The sequence below is a fragment of the Oncorhynchus kisutch genome, linkage group LG19, assembly GCF_002021735.2.
Source record: "Oncorhynchus kisutch isolate 150728-3 linkage group LG19, Okis_V2, whole genome shotgun sequence".
Taxonomy (NCBI): Eukaryota; Metazoa; Chordata; class Actinopteri; order Salmoniformes; family Salmonidae; genus Oncorhynchus; species Oncorhynchus kisutch.
The window spans coordinates 29005781-29012093 of NC_034192.2; the positions used below are offsets into that span (position 1 = coordinate 29005781).

Below are 6313 nucleotides of genomic sequence, written 5' to 3' on the forward strand. Positions count from 1 at the left end.
CACCTGGTTCCAATCCCATCAATGACATGTTGTGTATTTAACCCTCTGTTTCCCCTCATGTCCTTGTCGTGATTGTTTGATTGTATGTTATGTGCAAGTTATGTTCTGGTGTGCGACGGGTTTTGTACCCCCTTTTATTATTTTGGCTTTTGGAGTTTTGTGAGCACTTATTTAACTGCTCCGTTTATACCAAGTTCATTCTCCTGTGCCTGACTTCCCTGCCACCCGCACGCACCCATTACACACACAATAAAGTCTGGGCCTTATTAACATTGTGGTCCTCTTGAGACGAGATGGCTAGACAAGATGGAACACAGTACGGCAGTGAAATAATAAAACAACAACAGAGGAGAAGAATATCTATCTCATCATTCCAGTTACATCATAGGGGTTATTCATATGGGCACAGAAGACAGCAAACATATTTTTACATTCTTTTTAAAGCTGCCTAGAGAGGATGCTGTTTGTTTTGGCATGGTGATCGATGGAGTTGCAGAGAAAAGCGAGCTGTTGATAAAATTGCTCCTCCAATAAGGTACTTGAGGCATATTTCCTATAACTTGCTTACTTACCATTATTTTACTCCTACATTTCTGTCTCTTGTCCAGTACTTTGACAGAGTGAAGACAGCCAGCTGACCCTGAGCAGCAGTTAGACAGTTCTATATTTCAGTGAGTATTGTGAATATTATAGCATCTCTTTTTCACTCTAGGCTTCAGTTGCTGTGATGTAGTTCAATCATGACGGCTTTTGCTGCTCTCTTACAGGTTACATTCTAGAGGTGTTCAACCACTGTTTTTTAGAACGCTGAGCAGCAGTTAGACCGTTCTGTCTCAGTGAGTATTGTGGATATTTTTTAATCTCATTTTCACTCTAGGCTTCATGTGATGTGAGGTCGTTCTTATCGTGACAAATTCAGTGTGTGTTCTGTAGAAGTTTTCTAACAACGTGCAGCGTTTGTGTGTGTGTTCTGCAGCCTTTTTAAAGTAGCACTGCAGTAGTGATCAATGGTGGTGATGCAGCTAGGTTGTTGTATTAGGGGCTGGTCGTGTGTGTACGTGCGTGCATTAGCAGTGCGGCCGTGGTGGAGGATACGGGGGCCGGTTCTGGTGGGCCGATTTGGATCAAAGTCCAGGGCCCTTTTTTACTCCCAGTCCGTCCCTGGATGGGAGAAGTTTAACCACTCTCAAATTCATAGACAGAGACATGGATGCAAGGACTAACCATCCATGATATCAAAACTATAGTTTAACCATGTTTTGAGGCTATATAGTGTTCGTTTACATGGTTTACAAACCTTGGAGTAAATAAAACAAGCTTATATTTTGCGGCTTGATAGGGTAGAACAGCTGATCTATGCTCGAGGCCTTCATAAGGTATATGCACTACCAGTCAAAAGTTTTAAAACAAGGGATTTTCTTTATTTTTACTATTTTTACTTTGTTGAATAATAGTGAAGACATCAAAACTATTAAATAACACATGGCATCATATAGTAACCAAACAAGTGTTAAACAAATCTAAATATATTTTACATTTATTTTATATTTTACTAAAATGTAGAAAATAGTAAAAATAAAGAAAAACCCTTGAATGAGAGGGTTAGTAGTGTATAATGAATTTATAAGTCCAAAAATGTATGTAGCATCTAAGGATTCTAACTTTAACCATTACGCCAAAGGATCCAAACCTTTTGACGTGGTCTCTAGATTAAGTTAAGTTAAGGTTGTTACATTACCCCCTTCATTAGAGGGAGTGTATCCCTCAATACCAAGTTCCTGGTGTGTACATGCCTCTCCGATGAGCTTACGGGCACCATCCCACTTCTGACACCAATGTAGCAAACGGCAGGGAAGGGAAGCAAATCATGGTCACTGGCGTGAAAGGCAAACACCTATTTGGTGGGAATAGTAACATCACTCATATAGCCAGGATCGCAAAAATACTATAAAACGTTATATTTTCACATACCCAAAAAGCCTACTATTTAAAATGGGATATGGGTATTCGGACACGGCTTCACTATATATATATATATATATATATATATATATGTGTATCTCTTACTAACTTAGTCACTCTTTCTTTCTCGGCCACTTGCTCTTACCATGATAAGCTTCTCCCCACTGATCTCAGCAGTAAAACGGTACTGGGGGAACGGAATAGCAATCTTGCCACCTTCCATGGTGTCGGTGGTCTAAGAAGGACAAAAAGAGTTTGGATCTTTGAAATGACAACTTCTAGAATACTTTAGCTGATTTTCAATGATTTTAATAAGCAGATTCAATCCTTCACTCGTTCATACATTTTCTCACCATGAATTTGGAGCGTCTCATGGACTGTAACTCACACTACCGATGGTGAATTTGCTAGTCCAGGTCCAGTTTGGGATCACCTGAGACCAGGTGAAATCATCCCCCTCCCGAAGCACCTCTGTTATCACCTTGATGTCTGTCTTGGATTTGGCAAAACCCAGTGGAAGAGTACAGAATGGTAGGGTTAGAATGTATCAATAATATCTGTCTGTCTATCTGCCAGCCTATCTAGGGTTAGGTCGAGCTAAGGTAGGGTTATGTTTAGCGTTAGGGTTAGTTGGGAAGTATTGATGAGATTTTCAGGTTAACAACAATGTTCTCTGCAATATCCTAATTCAAAATATTGTTGAGTGCTTTGACTTACCAATTGCCTCTAGAAACTCATAATAGTTTTCCTGACCTTCGAGCTTGTACTTCCCAGAGAATGCCATGGCGGTGAAGCAATGTGGAACAGTGAAGAACTGACAAGAGCCAGGTGAGACCTGACAGGAACTCTAGAAAGGTGTGGCTTTCTCCTTTTTTTGAAAAAACTAAATGTTTATCATCCAACTTTCAGTGGCTCACTGCCAAAAGAGCCTCATTCTCGTCCTCCACACATAGGCCTACCTGATTGCGGCACAGAAAGGCCCCATAGAGGATGTATGTAGACTACACGTCAGTCATGCCAACTTGTCATTATATTGCCAATGCAATGACGGAATGTTGTTGTACTGCACATTGATGACGGAATAAGATGCACTGCACATTGCAATAGTATTGCTTATACTACCCCTATGGCGGTTTCTCCCAGAGCCATATATTTAATATAGGGATCTGGTCCATCTTATTCAGTGATAGGGTCCCAAGTCAGTATCGATGAAAAAGATAACCTTGGTTTAGAAACCCGATACAGAAACGTAGTTGAGATAAAAGCAACTAAAGTTCAAGGCTTGATGACAATGGCTGTACTGATGACTAGTTCCGAGTCGTGCTTTTCAGTGAATGTCCACCAGGTGGCGAACGTCACCACTGGTCATCCTCAGCATACAGAACAGGCAGCAGCAGGCTCTGCAACTACAGATCCCCCCAACAACAGGCTAGTGTGGGCGAATTCAAACTGAATTTGTAAACTAGAGTGCTCTAGGGAGCTGTAGTTGCAAATATAGTAGGGTGAGCTGTAGTTCTAAATATGACCAGTGGTGGAAAAAGTACTCAATTCGCATACTGCAGTAAAAGTAAATATACTCAAGTAAAAGTGAAAGTCACCCAGTAAAATACTACTTGAGTAAAAGTCTAAAAGTACTTCAGTAGCAAAGTAAATGTATGTCACGCCTGCTCCCGCTCCTCCTCCCTGGCGCTCGAGGGCGCCAGGCTACCTGTCATCATACCTTCCTGTTACCATCATTACGCGCAGCTGTGCTCAGCGGACTCACCTGGACTCCCTCACTGTGTTGATTTCCACTGCAGTATATGTCTGCTCCTCTGTGTTGTTCCCTATTGTAAGCATTGTTTGCCGGGTCGTGTTTATGTTCAGACTCTGTTCTTGTTCCGTTGCATGTGTAACAGTATAACTTTAGACCATACCCGGGCACGAACCAGGGACTCTTCGCACACATCAACAACAGTCACCCACGAAGCGTCGTTACCCATCGCTCCACAAAAGCCGCGGCCCTTGCAGAGCAAGGGGAACTACTACTTCAAGGTCTCAGAGCAAGTGACGTCACCGATTGAAACGCTATTTAGCGCGAACACTGCTAACTAGCTATCCATTTCACATCTGTTGTTACACTCACCCCCCTTTTGACCTTCCTCCTTTTCCGCAGCAACCAGTGATCCGGGTCACGGCACCAATGTAACAGTATAACTTTAGACCGTCCCCTCGCCCATACCCGGGCGCGAACCAGGGACTCTCTGCACACATCAACAACAGTCACCCACGAAGCGTCGTTACCCATCGCTCCACAAAAACCACGGCCCTTGCAGAGCAAGGGGAACTACTACTTCAAGGTCTCAGAGCAAGTGACGTCACCGATTGAAATGCTATTTAGCGCGAACACCGCTAACTAGCTAGCCATTTCACATTCGTTACACATGTCAGTCTATATTAAATGTTTCACTCCCTATGCCAGCTTCTCATCTCCTGTGTTGGGCGTTACAGTGTAGTTGCTCAAATATACTTAAGTATCAAAAGTAGAAGTAAAAGTATGACTAATTTAAAATTCCTTATATTAAAGATGGCACAATTTTCTTGTATGTTTCATTTATGGATAGCCAGTGTCACACTCCAACACTGAGACATAATTGATTAAAGTGAGTCCACCAGATCAGAGGCAGTAGGAATGACTAGGGATGTTCTCTTGATAAGTGTGCGAATTGGACCATTTTTTCTCCTGCTAAGCATTCAAAAGGTAACGAGTACTTTTGGGTGTCAGGGAAAATGTATGGAGTAAAAAGTACAGCATTTTCTTTAGGAATGTAGTGATGTAAAAGTTGTCAAAAATTGAAATAGTAAAGTACAGATACCCCAAAAAAACTACTTAAGTAGTACTTTAAAGTATTTTTACTTAATTACTTTACGCCACTGAATATGACCACCAAAATACACAACATGAAACACGCATGATGATTGATACAATGTCAGTCATCAGTATTTTAAGTTTCTGTGATGTGACAACAGCTATGCTAGTGTAAGGGGCAGTTGTAATACAGTTGTATTCCATCCACTAGGGGGTACTCTGGTGAAGCCCATGGGAAATAAAGAAATATAGTTTAAGTGAATTGGAAAGAGTAAGAATGTAAAACTAAAGAAAGACTGTACACGGCTGTTACCTGTGCTGACATGATTAAAAGTGAAGTAAACTGTACTTTTCGCGTTGTAGTTTATATGATAAGGCACCGCCGAGATTTATTGTCATGTGAGCACCGGCCCATATTCCAGGAATAGACAGTGAGTGAGAAACATTGGGAGAGTAGCTAGCTAGCTAACGTTAGCAGAGTGTAGCTATGTTGCCATTGCCTGCATTGTCGTTGTTGCCACGTGAGTAGGACAATATGAGTCGAGAGAGAGAAACGTTGTTGGATGAAATCGAACAGAGTTTATGGACTTTAACTGAGGACAATTTACAGCACTTCAGATGACTCTGAAGTAAAAGGAAAGAGCCAAATTGATGGAAGAATACTGTGAGAATGAGGATTTAATGGAATCAGAGGATGAGGGAATGTCTTGGCTGCTTCAACTGAAAGACGAAATCAAAGGAATAACAGACTCTGAGGATACTGTCAAAAGTCTGCCTACAAGTCTCAGCCAGTCGGCGCCAACGAGGCAAGTGGACAGCGAACCCAGCGGAGAGACTGAAGGCACCCGCCACAGAGAGAGAATGGAGTGAGTATGTCCAGATATAAAGACTTTAAAATTCATGGACAGATCGGAGATCAGAATCAACAAGATAAGCTCAGCTTCAGCAGCCTAGAACATCAAATTGAAAATGGACGGAGAAAAGGGTACAATGAATTAGAAATCATAGAAGCAGTAATCAGAGCTGTGAGCCCAGGGTTTAAGATTAGGAGTTACCTGGAGGGGTAAACAGACATGACACTCTACACACTAAGGCAAATCTTGAGGACACATTATGCAGAGAAGGATGCCACTGAACTGTATCACAAGTTGTTGACTAAAGCAACACAAGAGCCGGGAGAGTCTGTCTTGGACTTCCTAGTCCCCTAGTCTTTGACCTGAGGCAGGTGTTATCAGCCTCAGCTCGTGCCCAATCAGGACTGAAATATGGAACAGAGTTAGTCAAGCCGTCAATGCCTGCAGGCCATTGTTACAGAATAAACAAATTGTAATGTCAGGGCAGAGATGAGAGTGCATCTCCAGAATATTAACACCAGTGATGAACTGTTGCTTGAGAAAATGCAAATGGCCCAGGGCAATGAAAGACCAGGATTTCCCGTAAGTTCACACCCACACGAGTGAACGCAGTACAGAGTGAGGATAACGGGAATAGCGGAGAGGAATG

The 6313-nt window shown here is 42.1% G+C and overlaps 1 pseudogene; it reads right to left on the reverse strand.

Annotated features, from left to right (window-relative positions):
- Positions 1-1035: 1035 nt before the first annotated feature.
- On the reverse strand, positions 1036-3456 carry LOC109910103 (gastrotropin-like; annotated as a pseudogene).
- Positions 3457-6313: the final 2857 nt, after the last annotated feature.